At 28.8% G+C, this 14,046-nt stretch overlaps 1 long non-coding RNA gene across 1 annotated transcript; it reads right to left on the reverse strand.

Moving 5' to 3' along the window:
• Positions 1–12,385: 12,385 nt before the first annotated feature.
• On the reverse strand, positions 12,386–14,022 carry LOC145117345 (uncharacterized). The gene is made up of 5 exons (XR_013712608.1): positions 13,785–14,022; positions 13,506–13,709; positions 13,311–13,403; positions 13,102–13,218; positions 12,386–12,783 (listed from the first exon to the last, which is right to left on the reverse strand). It is a non-coding gene; the product is annotated as an uncharacterized LOC145117345 (long non-coding RNA).
• Between the last annotated feature and the right edge of the window lie 24 nt (positions 14,023–14,046).

Consider the following 14,046-nt stretch of genomic DNA (forward strand, 5'->3'; position numbering starts at 1 on the left):
TTTTGAGCCCTCAACTGATGAAAAGAAAAGGTTGCAAGAAATCGAGATGGAGAAGATGAGGCAGTTGAATATAATTTTAAGGCAGTTGAATAGCATTTTAATTTTGAAATTGGTTGATCCTAAACATCATATTATAATAAGGGGTTGTGAATAGATCTTCAATGTGAAGACTAACATGGATGGGAATGTATACGCATTCAAATCTAGTATGGTAGAAATAGGTTTCGCTCAGAACTCAAGAAATTGATTATGAGGAAACAATATTACCAGTAGCTGAGAAAAGTCTATTTGGTTATTTTTTGCCATTGTTGCCTTCTTTGATTAATGATATGGTAAAGTAGATGTTTAAATGATTTTCCTGAATAGGAAACCTTCAAAGGATATATGACATATTTTGAAAGGATTTAGACAAGCATCGCATAATAGGAATCTGTTCTTCCATGAGAAAGTCAAGAGTATTGTCTTTCTGGAAGTCCAAAAGAGTCTTGAGTACATGTAAAAGATAGTGGGAGTGTCGTTGTCTACCTGGTAATGCATGTAGATGACAATACCCCTCACATACATTGTTTTATGTTGCAAAGTGCAAAAGTTTTGGAATTATTTTGCTATCATGGAAAAGGAAAACCAACATTGATATTTGGTATTTGGATGTAAAAGTATAGATTGAATTGTTTACTAGGATTCTAGTCAGAGCACAATGTGTTGGAAGGTTTCAACATAGAAAATTCTAAGAAAGAGATTATGAATATGCTTCACAGCAAGGACTTGAGTGAATCCTAAAGTCTTATGTTCTAGTCATAAATTTAATAAAATGAGTCGAGTCCCATGTGCCTCAGATATAGAATTGATCATGAATGCAATGTCTTGTTCTTATTCTGATGTCTCAGATGTTTTGAGCATCAGGGGATTGTGTTAGAAATTGTTTGACCGAATCATTAGATATTTGTCAAGAACATTCTAAAAGTATTAAAAGATACCAAGGAATGGTTGCTTGTAGGCATTAGAGAACATGATTGAGAAGAGTTGTAGTAACATGAACTTTAGATATGACTTTGAGTTATATTCTAAATGGATATTCATTTTGAGTTGTAGCATGAAAGGTTTCATGTAGGAGATAGTGGTAGATTCGACCATGTGGGTAAGACCATATTGGTACAAGTGAAGTATCCAAGGAGCGTACCTAGACTAGAAAAACTTCATAGTTGACCTTGGATTTCTTTTAAGTAACAAATTGACATTAGAAACATTTTGTGAAAGTGCAGATATATTGATTAAGGATTCTTGAGATCACAGAAGGTTAATATATAGAAGGAGGAACTTCCACTGCATCCAAGAAACTGTTGAGGATGGAGATCTTGTTAAGAAGTGAATATATTTTAGATGATTCATTCGCAATAGTGATGACCAAAGGAAAACATGATTTGCATGCTAAGAGCATTGGCATGAGAAATGTTAACAAGTTTAGTCATTAAGTCGATTACCTCAAAACATTTATACAATAGATAAATCTGTAATTTTTATGGTGATTAGATAATAGTGAATTATTTATATTCAAAGAGTGTGTAGCCATAGGACAATTAGTTTATTATTGTGTTTCATTTTGCATGTTACTTCCTGAATATTAACTTATTAAAAATGTCACAGTCATTCATACTTTTGGGAGTAAGTATTGATTTAAGATTGTCATGAATTGATTGTAGATTGTCCATATGGATTGGACACTGCATAGGGATTGCTGCAATATTCATGAGTACTTTGAACATAGGGATTTTAAGTATTGGTTAAACTTGCGCTTAGAGATTGCTTCATGGATTCAATCACGAGTAATTTTAAGACGATAATATATTGTATTCTTTAAACAGAGATATATAAGTCATATTTTACAAATCAGGTGTGCATTGGTTTACACCAACGCATCTCATAATTGGGTGTTATAAAGTGTAATTCCATGGATGATTTGGTGAGTGAAATTGATGATTATAAGGTCGAAGTTTCTTCGTTCTTTTTGCCTTAACAGTAAAAGCGATATCTTTGGGCCCCTAGATGATTTGTTGCCGACACCTGAAGTGCTTGCCCGAGCCTAGACTAAATTGATATGTTCAATTAGTAGTCTGAATTCAGTCGTCATAAATCGAGAAAATCTAGAAACAAAATCTTGGACTGTGAGATTGATTTTAATCCATGTCTCATATCCATACGATATCTTGTAGAATGAAAGGATAGTTGGTCACTTATCTTAGGACCGTCTAATCAGAGTTTGGCAGTGTCTTTGGAAAACACTCTTTACTGGTTATTTGGAGTTGTACTTGCAATTGTAGTTAGTGACTTATCCAAGTGGGAGATTGTTGGATTAAGTGTCTAAGGTCCTAACTAAGTTGGTATAATGTTGATGAATAAAAGTAAAGTCCTTTTTGGGTTGCCCTCATAACCAAGAAATGGCTTGGATTGATTAAAGAGGAAAGAAATAAAATGTTTTGTTAATATATTATATGATCAATATTTTGGGTTGCCCTCGTGACCACATACGTGTCAGGTCGTGACCATAATCCAAATACGTGTTTTTTACTTTAGCTTGTCACGTCGTGACCTTCTTATGGTCACATCGTGACCTCCTTATGGCCACGTCGTGACATCTGCTTCCCCAAAAAACGATGTTGTTGACTCCATAATGTCCCAAACCGAACCATTCTGGAAAATAGGTGTTACAAATCATTACCATAATATATACAAAAACATGGTTTTTTTTTTTTAAGAATCTATTTTTATCAAAGAGTTACTTTTCAATATATCAAAATTCATAATTTTTTATTCTCTATAAATAGACATTCATATTAATATAATTTTAAGATAAAATAAAATTTTTATTTTTTTATAGTTTCAGCTCTCATTATTAATAAATTGCATGTTTTTTTTTATAGTTTAAGTATCATTCATGTATGAATATAACACGTAATAAAGTTTTCTTACATAAAATATAATTTTTATCTCATCTTTCGTCACATTTAATATTCATATATGAATAAAACGTGTATTAGCTCTCGTGATATGTTATATTCACATATGAATAAAACATTTATCATATTTTTGTTATAATTCATTTGTTATTCATATATAAATAAGTAGTATGTGAATAAAAGAGAAAGTGTTTTGAAAATTCGAACTACTTATTCATATATGAATACAAATGAACTCTAACAAAATTCTGATAAATGTGTTATTAATATATACATATAACTTGTGAAGATAGCTAAATACACATTTTATTCATATGTGGATATAACATGTGACAAGAGTTGATATACACTGCAAAAGTTTATTACATGTTATATTCATAAGCGAATAACGAAACTACTGTAATAAAAATCAGATGCACTTTTATTCACTTATAAATAACGAGAGCTGAAACTATAAAAAAATTATTTTATCCTAAAACTATGTTAATATGAATGTCTATTTATAGAGAATAAAAAATTATAAATTTTGATATATTTAAAATCGTTTTTCAATAAAAAAAAAATAGCCCCTTACAAAACAAAAAAACAAAAAAAAAAAACTATGTTTTCGTATATATTAAGGTAATGATTAGCATAGTTTAAGTAAAAATGTTTTTTTTGAAAACACACGTGTATTCCTTTCCGCTTTTCGTCAGTATGATGGAGGGTTTTGCGAGAAAAATAAATGATTGACTGAGAATGATTTCCACATTCTAAACAATTTTTTATTTTCTCAATTGAGCTTACCTCTCTCTCTCTCTCTCTCTCTCTCTATATATATATATATATATATATATATATATATATATATATATATATATATATATATATATAGAGAGAGAGAGAGAGAGGTAATATATATATATATATATATATATATATATATATATATATATATATATATATATATATATATATATATATAATAAGAAGGAAAATATTGGTAGGAATATAAAAAAAAATTATATACATACTTTTTTAAAAAAAACACAATAAATCATTAGATGATTCAAAAGAAAGGTGATTCACAAGAAAAAATTCTAAAAAAAACACAATCAACAAAATCACAGTAAAAATTAATCATCGAGATGTTTTCTTGAGAATTTTTTTTATGAATTATGTTTTTTATTCATTTAGTGATTTATTTGTTTTGTTCGCCAAAAAATATGCTGAAAAAAACATTTTTACTTTCTACGAAAAAAAAATTTCTTACCGGATCTATATATATATATATATATATATATATATATATATATATATATATATATATATATATATATTATTTATCTTCAATATCTCGTGAGATGATATCACGTTTTAGTAAATATGTGCGAAATTTTGATATTTTCCAAAAAATGTTAATTGTTTGGAGGTTAAATAGGTAAAAGGAAATAGAGAAAAAAAAATCCCCCCCCCCCCTCTCCTCTTTTCTCTCTCTGCCAAATGTCAAATTCTCATTTGGTGGAAATTTTATTTTTCATCCAATTCGTTTTTTGGCCATATTTTTTTTTTCTTTGATAAAAAACCTAAAAAAACCAAAGTTCTTAAAATTTAATTCTCTACAAAATGAGTACAATAATGAAAATTTGAAAAAAAAAAATTATATAAAAACCCAGAAAAAAAATTCACCAAATATTATAAAAATTTAAGGATACTTCTACTCAATATACTAGCGACCTTGTAAAAAGAATTTTACTAAAAAGGTTTTTGAAGTTTTTATTTTTAATTTTAAGAAATACTAGTTCCTTAAAAATATATTGAACATAATGTAATCCAAAATGTGATAATTCAAAATATTTATGATTCAAAAAAACTTTTGATTCAACTTTTTTATGATCCTTAATTTGTTATGATCTAAAAATATTTAGATTTAAATATTTTATAATACTTAATTATATCATTTATGATTCAAAATATATAATGATCCATAACTTTTTTTTGAAGATTTTTTTTAATTTAATATATTTTTTATCAAAAATCATATAATTCAAAAATGATATGATCAAACATATTATGATTCAAAAAAAGTTAATTAAAAATATTTTGATCCAAAAATAGTATGAACAGAGAATATTATGATCCTTAATATTTTTATTATTTAAAACTTTTAGAATTGTTAAAATTTAAAAACTCGAAACGATATTTATTTTAAAAAACAAAAAAAAGGCCAAAAAATATCAAAAAATAATAAAAAAAAGCACTACAATCTTCAAGTATGTAGTAAAGACATTAAAAAAAAAATGAAAAAGAAGAAAATTTAAAATTTATTAAAAAAAATGAATAAAATAAAAAAAAATAAATAAATAAAGAAAATGAAAAATAAAAAACCTAGCAACCAAGTATATATATATATATATATATATATATATATATATATATATATATATATATATATATATATATATATATATATATATATATATATATATATATATATATTTAAATAATTATCATTTATTTGAATTTTTTGAAAAAATAAATTAAAACAAAACGAAATAAAATAAAAAAAACCACTTAAATGATGTTTCATTGACGTTTGTCGCACGTGATTAAATCATCGAGTCTGTATTAATTACCACATACGTGCGTCGCATGCGAATGCGTCACGCCCGAATATTGGGTTTGTCGTTGACGAAGTAGGTGGTGGAGAATTGTACTCGCAGTTTTTACCACTTTTTGAGTCCTTACCGGAACCCTAAAAAACCATAAAATTCATAAAAATTCATAAAAGAATACTTAGAGATCACAAATCTTTTTTTTTATTTTATATTCTTTAAAATCGTAACTATTTATATAATTTCGCTGAAACTTTTTTTGAAAAAAAACCAAAAAAATAAAATATCAATTTTTTATTTTTTTTAGCGAATTTAAAAAAAAAATGTGACTTTTATGAATGTAAAGTAAAAAAAAGATTTTTGATCTCTAAGTATTTTTTTAATGTATTTTTATGATATTTATGGTTTTTTTAGGGTTTTTTTTTTTTTTTTTCCATACAACCCTTATATATATATATATATATATATATATATATATATATATATATATATATATATATATATATATATATATATATATATATATATATATATAGGCTTAGGTTATTCTATTGTAACTAATTATTGTGCAGACGTATTGGCAATGCTATTCTTTGAGAATGATAAAGAAAATATGTTGTTTGATAATATAAACACGTTTAATCTTACATAATTATTGTCATTAACACACATTGTCATTAATTAAATTGTCTATAAGGTTATTATACAATTATTATTATTATTTTCATTTCTGTGAGAATGTTTATTGGATCGTATTCTGTCAGAATGAAAATGAATGAAAAACGATGTGTGAGAACAAAAATAAATAATACTGTAATTAGCGACAATGCATGAAAATGACGATATTTCTGTAAGGTTGAACGTATTCGCATTGCTAAACAACTTATTCTCTTAGTAATTTTCATAGAATAACATTGTCCGCACATCCGCACAATAATTAGTTAGAATACTTGAATCTAGCTCTCTCTCTGTATATATATATATATATATATATATATATATATATATATATAGGCTTAGGTTATTCTATTGTAACTAATTATTGTGCAGACGTATTGGCAATGCTATTCTTTGAGAATGATAAAGAAAATATGTTGTTTGATAATATAAATACGTTTAATCTTACATAATTATTGTCATTAACACACATTGTCATTAATTAAATTGTCTATAAGGTTATTATACAATTATTATTATTATTTTCATTTCTGTGAGAATGTTTATTGGATCGTATTCTGTCAGAATGAAAATGAATAAAAACGATGTGTGAGAACAAAAATAAATAATACTGTAATTAGCGACAATGCATGAAAATGACGATATTTCTGTAAGGTTGAACGTATTCGCATTGCTAAACAACTTATTCTCTTAGTAATTTTCATAGAATAACATTGTCCGCACATCCGCACAATAATTAGTTAGAATACTTGAATCTAGCTCTCTCTCTGTATATATATATATATATATATATATATATATATATATATATATATATATATATATATATATATATATATATATATATATATATATATATATATATATGTTAAAAAAGTTGATTAATTAAAAGAAAATCATCAATTTGTTTGATGCGAAGCATGCATGTGGAATTTTATCTCTCCATGTATGGCTTATTTGATTCCTTTCGTGCTTTTATTCGCAATATTTTTATGTTTGCAATTATATATTCAACGTAAATTCCGAATTAATTCTGAATAACTAAATAAAAAGAGCAATTGTATTTGATGATCCCAAATTGTATTGTTAATTTACATTATCAAGTTTGATAAAAGAATAATATAGTTGATATGGCAGATTTCTATAGTAAAGCTTCGATAATTGTATCCCTTCTGTGTTATTTACTTTCTGTATGGAAGTGAGAAACTGTAAAAATAAGATATATCAAAAGAAAAGAGTGGAGGTTATGCGTGAGCAGAACCGCATCTAAAAATAACCTAAAAACCCGTATAAACTACGACCGATATATCGAAATTGAGATTGAAACCGACGATACGGTTTCTAATTTTTCAAAAAATGAAAATGTCGGTACGGTGCTGATTTTAATTTTCTAATAACCGCATATAACATAATTGCACCAGAATTAATATTTTAAATAGTTATATATAATATTTATTTATTTGATAATAACATATAATATACTTATTTAAGTTAGTGCTTTCGTGGTGTTTTAAAATGTCTTAAATTTTTAAGTATATGATGTTTTAATTTTTAATTAAGGGGTATCCCGCGCTTTGCGACAGGCAGAAATGATCATTTTACTTATATAATGGTTTTGTTTAGAAGAAAGACAATGTTGGCGTATAAAAGGATATATCATCTGTTTAGATAAAGAAACATACTTTCAATGACTTATTAAGGTTAATCGTAAAAACAAAACTTATATTGGAAAAATAGCAATGTACTTTCTAGTTTTGGAAGTACTCGAGAATAAATTCTGCTACGCACTCTCACGGCTAAGCATTATTACCACGATAAAATTTTCCAACATATTACGTTAATATTTCATTTAATTTTCATATTTCGATAATTTATAAGTACAAAAATTGTATTGTATAATTGCTAATTGCGTAGTAAAGATTCCAAATTTGACCAATTTCAATGATTTTGCACATGTGAAAATCAAATGATGCATTGATTACCGGTAAACCTCGCGTTCAATCTCCTATACTTAATGCTTGAGTTTTTAACCAAAGGGTAGTCGTTTTCAAAAATATTTACACAATGACAGTACTTTAAAAGTTATTTACATAATACTTGTATTTTATTATTTAGAGAAAAAAGAAAAACAAAAGTGTCAAAACTACCCTTTCTCTCTCATCATTCTCGCCATCGTTAGCGTTGCCTCATAGATTTTATGGAATTCTCCTGAATAATAATATTTCACTCCAATTCTCCTAAATAATAATATTTCACTCTGATAACTAAGTTTATTACTAAGATGGAAATTCCCTGTTTGGACTTTTAAAAAAAATGGAGAATTTTTTTCTACTTGGCAAAACAATCAAGAATTCGAACTTAAATTTCTCATCAGGTTAAAATCATTGTTCAGAGGTGAAGACTTTTGATATTTGTCTAAAAAACATAGGGACGAGAAACGGTTGTATACAACCAGATGCAATTCTGCAGATTGTTTCCAACAATGAATTTAAAAACAGAGTTCTGGTCAACTGAAGCGACATCTGATATTGCTTAATTATTGTGTACTAATTGTTTGTGGAACTCCATTATGTGTGTTATCGTTTTTCTGTAAGCTCTACTATAAATGTCAAACTATCATGATGATCCTTAGATTATTGATGACCGATGGTCCTTAGTTCATCATGTGATTGTGCTTCATCTTCGTGTATGGATTCTGTAAGAAATTTTGTATTTGTTCCAAATGTTAGGGGTTTCAGTTTTGGGTGGATAAAGTGTAATTTTAACGATATCTTGTTCAACCTTTGACCATTCTTCCCTTTACATGGAGGCACTGATGATCAAATGTGAGGCATCAACGATGGATTGTAAGGCGGGGGAAACGACAACAAGGTAACAATAATCAAGTAAAAACAAACAGAAATTAAGATCGATAGAGAAAATATGTTTGAGGGATGAGGGAGAAGAGGTCGTATAAAGGAAGATAGGGGTAGTTTCGGTACCATTGGTTTTCATATTATTTTAATTAATCAAATCCAATTATTAAGTAAATAACTTTTAAACTACCATTAATTGGTAAATATTTTTTGAAAACACCACATCTTGGTTAAAAACTGATTGTACTATTCTAGCATTCGTTTCTTGTACATTGATGGTCAACAACACTATTTGACTCACTTGTATTAGATACCATGTATCACATTACACCTAAGCATTCCTCCAAACTTTCATATAGTCAAGAGCACATATGAATGAAAATGTAGTACCACACAAGTAGTAATGCATTCTTCAATATCAGCAAAATCTTTTATTTCTTTACCCATAATAACAACATACTTAGTGTTCATACCGATAATAGAATTTGTTGCCATTATTTGAGATGTACTTTATTTGGTGTATGTCGCTATTATGACTTAACAGATATAAGTTAATTGTTAATATGGGCTACACATTTGTATTTTACTTAAAAGAAAGGATGGTAAGTATGTTGCTAATATTTTGTCTATATTGGCATCAAAAATAAATCATGCTTCTATTTCTCTAATTTTTGTGATATTCAATATGAAAACTATAAAACTTTACTTCTTGCCATAAAAAACAAACGTACTTACATTTTTTATCTATAAAAATATCAACATATTAAAATATTTTTACGAACAAAATTATGTTGCTATTATGTACAACGAAAGGTAAGTACGTCGTTATGATTAATAAAAAAATAGACATATATTGTTATAATGGATAAAGAAAATGTATGTAACGCTCGGTTTTAGGTATGAGTTTTAATTGTTAATTTTGAGAAAATTGGTTGGCCACGACGTGGCAAAGGGATCACGAAGACGTGGCATTTCTGCATGAAACACGTGTTTCATTTAGACACCACGATGTGGTCATGCAATGGCCACGACATGGTGAAGTCGGATGTGAAAAACCCTAATTTTCGGGCTCAAGGCCCTACTTAAAGGAAGTGATGGCTAGGATCTCCTCCATCCTCAGTCTCCATCACCTCCAAAAGTATTATTGATCAACCCTAGCCTCTTTGTAAGCTTTGAGCTCATTTTGGTGTTTTTGTTGCACTTTAAAGGAAGAAGAAGAGGATTATATTGCAAGGATCAAGCAAACAACTCATCTCCATCTTTGGGATCACTCTTTGGACCATTTGTAAGACTTCAAGACTTAATCTTTTTGGTTCCTTCTTAGTAGATCATGGATTCTATGCATATTTGGGTTCATAGTTGTGATTTGAGTGGTTCAATGAGATAAAGTTTGCAACTTTATGACTTATCAAGGTCACTTGCATTTAATTCCTTCTGGATCTAGAAATTGGTTAGGTTTTTAGATTCATGCATGTGGTTTAAGTCTTATTTTCTCATATTTTGACCTAGTTGGGAGAAGGACATGCATGGTTCATGCATGTCCATAAAGTTCGGATTTTTATGGACCATTAAGGTCCCAAGAAGCATCCAGGAAAGTTAGAACTAAAGTCTTAACCTATTAAGAGCTTAATCTATTAAGTTGTCTTTGTGTAGTTGCCATGACGTGGTGTCTTGCTTGCCACGACATGATGGCTGGTTTGGTCACGATTGTTTTGTCATGAAGCTGCCACGACATGGCCAATGGGTGGACACAATATGGACGTCAGCTCGGGTTTACTTTGACCATTGACTTTTTGACTTGGTTGACTTTTAGTGATATTGCTAGTTTTAAAAGGTATACCAAGGGTTTCCCTTGTATGGTTCATTAGGATGTGTGTAGCACCCGCTCTTCGACTATGTGAGCTTTTTAGTTGTCGAAAGTGTTGTGAGGTAAGTCTTCTCACTATACTACGTAGGACACTAGGTGTCGGATGTGCTTGTTGTCTTTGTGACTCGTGTTGTTATGTTTGCATGAAAGTCCATGGGAAGGCCACGGTAATTGCAGGAGTTTTGTAAGAAGACTAATTTTGCATGTAGCATTTGCTCGGGATGAAATAAGCCTTTAGGCCGAAATAGGTTGTTGTAGGAGTGATTGTAAGTCTATGATTTGGCCCATGGCATTTCACTTGTGATGAAATAGGCCCGATGGTTGAAACAGGTCGTGTTGCGTGTTTATATGGTATGTGGTATTTTGGGAAACTCTCTAAGCTTTGTGCTTACGGTTTTATGTTTCAAACGTTTCAGGTACTTTTGGTTCCAAAGGGAAGGGCCAGGAGTTTTTCCGCACTATCTTTTATGACTGATATTTGATGTTTGAGAATACATTATATTCTGGTTATCTTTTGGGAATGAATGAATGAATGTTTTTGGTTGTGTTAAAAATGAAATTTTTACCTACTATTTTTGAGACATTACGACGTAAATATTTTAGTTTTTTTAGCCACAATAAGAACATGCTTTCATTTCTAATCCCAAATAGCAATATACTTATATTTTTGTACCTAAATGACAACATACTTGTATATCTAACCAATGATATCATCTATGCAATCACACTACAACAAAATGAGGCTAATGCAACCCCGCTAAAAGGTTGCATTAGGCCTTTAAAATGTTGCATTAGGCCTTTAAAATGTTGCATAATGCCTAAAGCAACCTTTTATCAAAGGTTGCATTAGGTAAAGTTGCATTAGATCTAAAGCAACTTTTTTCTTAGAAAATGCAACCTTTTTTGAGAAGTTGCAAATCTTTTTTAAATGCAACTTTTTTTATTGCAGCGTGTGTTAGGCAAAAGCAACCTTTTTAATACTCATATGCAACTTTTTGACACTTAGATGCAACTTTTTTAACTGTTTTAGTTACTAAAATGCAACTTTTTTTATAATCAAATGCAACCTTAATTATGTTTTCTAATAAAGAATTGCAACCTTTCTATATGACATATGCAACTTTTGTTATGTCTTTAATTGCAAAAAATGCAACTTTTTTTATAGTCAAATGCAACTTTCTTTTTGTGATTTTTCTAATTTCAATGCGACATTTTTCCCTAATCATAATCAGAATCATTTAGACGTCACATATGTTTACTACATTGCTACAAATATTCATTACTACTAAAATTACACCATAACAATAATAACAAAAATATATTATATAATTTTTTGGTCTCTTTTGACATGTCTAAATTCAAAATAACCATAAATAAAAGTCAACACAAAATTCTCAACTATAGTCACAAAAAAAGTATTAAAAACATTCTAGATGTGTATTAAACATAGAGGATAAATCCTATTAGCAACTATCGACCTTCTCGACGTTGTTGTTCCGCTAACTTTCGCATCATGGCTTCAAGGTTTTGTTGTTGGTTTTTAATATCTATTCGCATAGCTTCTAATTCGGCCTGTTTTTTTTCATGGTCCTCTTGAATCTCTTTCCACATTTCAATCAACTCATTTCTTTCAACTTCATTTGCTTTGAATGATTCCATAAGTCCCGCCGGAATCATGTATGATGCATCACCACCACCCACTTTTTTTATCAATCTATTAGTAACGCCTCTACCATAAAGTCGACGGTATCCATCATTCTCTTTTTCCATCACAATCATATAAGGATCTACGACATCACTTTCAACTCTAGATGTTCGTACTTCTTCATTTGTTCCTACAAGATTAATAAGATGAATAGGATAATTTTACTAAAGCATCTACCATTAAAAAGTTGTTTATATTGTAAAAAAACTGCATTTAAATGTAGAAAAAACAGTTTTTTATTGTGTAAAAGACAGTTACTTGATGTCCAAAAATCTGCTATCAAAAGACTGTTTTTATGTAAAAAAAACTGCATTTTAACATCTAAAAAAACTGCATTTTACCATATAAAAATTTGCAATTTAACGTCTAAAAACAACAATTTAACGTCTAAAAAGATAGTTTACTATCAAAAGGAAAAATCTATTGTAAAATTGAAATACAAACTTACAATTTTATTTGTCGTGTCATCATATGTATCGACATATACACGCCCATCTGTCCTTTTACGTGTACGTTCAAACATTTGACTTAGAGTTGGGAATTCCTTGTTTGGATCTTCATTTTTCTATATTCATGATAATATAGATATCAACAAGAAAGTATCAAAGTGTGGGAAAATAAAAACACAAATCACAAGCAAAAGAAGACATTAATTACCATCTCGTCACGAATTCTAGCAAAACTTTTTGGACCAGCCGTGTGCATATTTTTTAGAGACTTGCGTATTTCTTTTGCCCGCAAACAACGTTTCTACAAACACATTAATATATAAAACTCAACTGATCAAATACACCTAAAGAGAAATCAAATGTTAACAAACACTAGTAATAAAGAAAATGTTTTTGAAATTACCGCTGCATCTTTTTTATTCCATAACACTAATAGTTTTGAGAACTCTTCTTGAGGAATGCATTCAGGTCGATTCTTCCATCTTGTTTTATTGTCCTTAAATTGATAGAAGTGTTTTTTCTTGAACCTACATTTGTATACCTTATACAAATTTCCAATTGTCCTAAGAACCCAAGTTTTAGCATCATCGGGCACATCGTATTTTCCCTTAAAAAAATAGTAATTAGTAAAATGAAAGGAAAATAAAAGTAGATGGAAGAATAAATCTACTTAAAAACTTACCAAGACATACTCCCATATCTTATCTTTATGTGGAACTTTGTGCCATGAAGTACATATCAATGGTGCATAACTATGGGTACGAGCTATTGTACCCAAAACCGAGAGAATTTTCCTACTACGTCCTTCCCCTCTATTATCGGTCCAACGGGTTGTCCATATTCATTACATATAATAACCTCACGTTGATTAACTTTCCGTGTGTGAACAGCATGTAACATTGTTGGTCCTCTTTTCTTGGGTGTAGAAATTACTACATTCCAAC

Source organism: Lactuca virosa, chromosome 5 (genome assembly GCF_052849685.1).
Source record: "Lactuca virosa cultivar CGN04683 chromosome 5, Lactuca_virosa_CGN04683_v6, whole genome shotgun sequence".
In the NCBI taxonomy this organism is placed as follows: domain Eukaryota; kingdom Viridiplantae; phylum Streptophyta; class Magnoliopsida; order Asterales; family Asteraceae; genus Lactuca; species Lactuca virosa.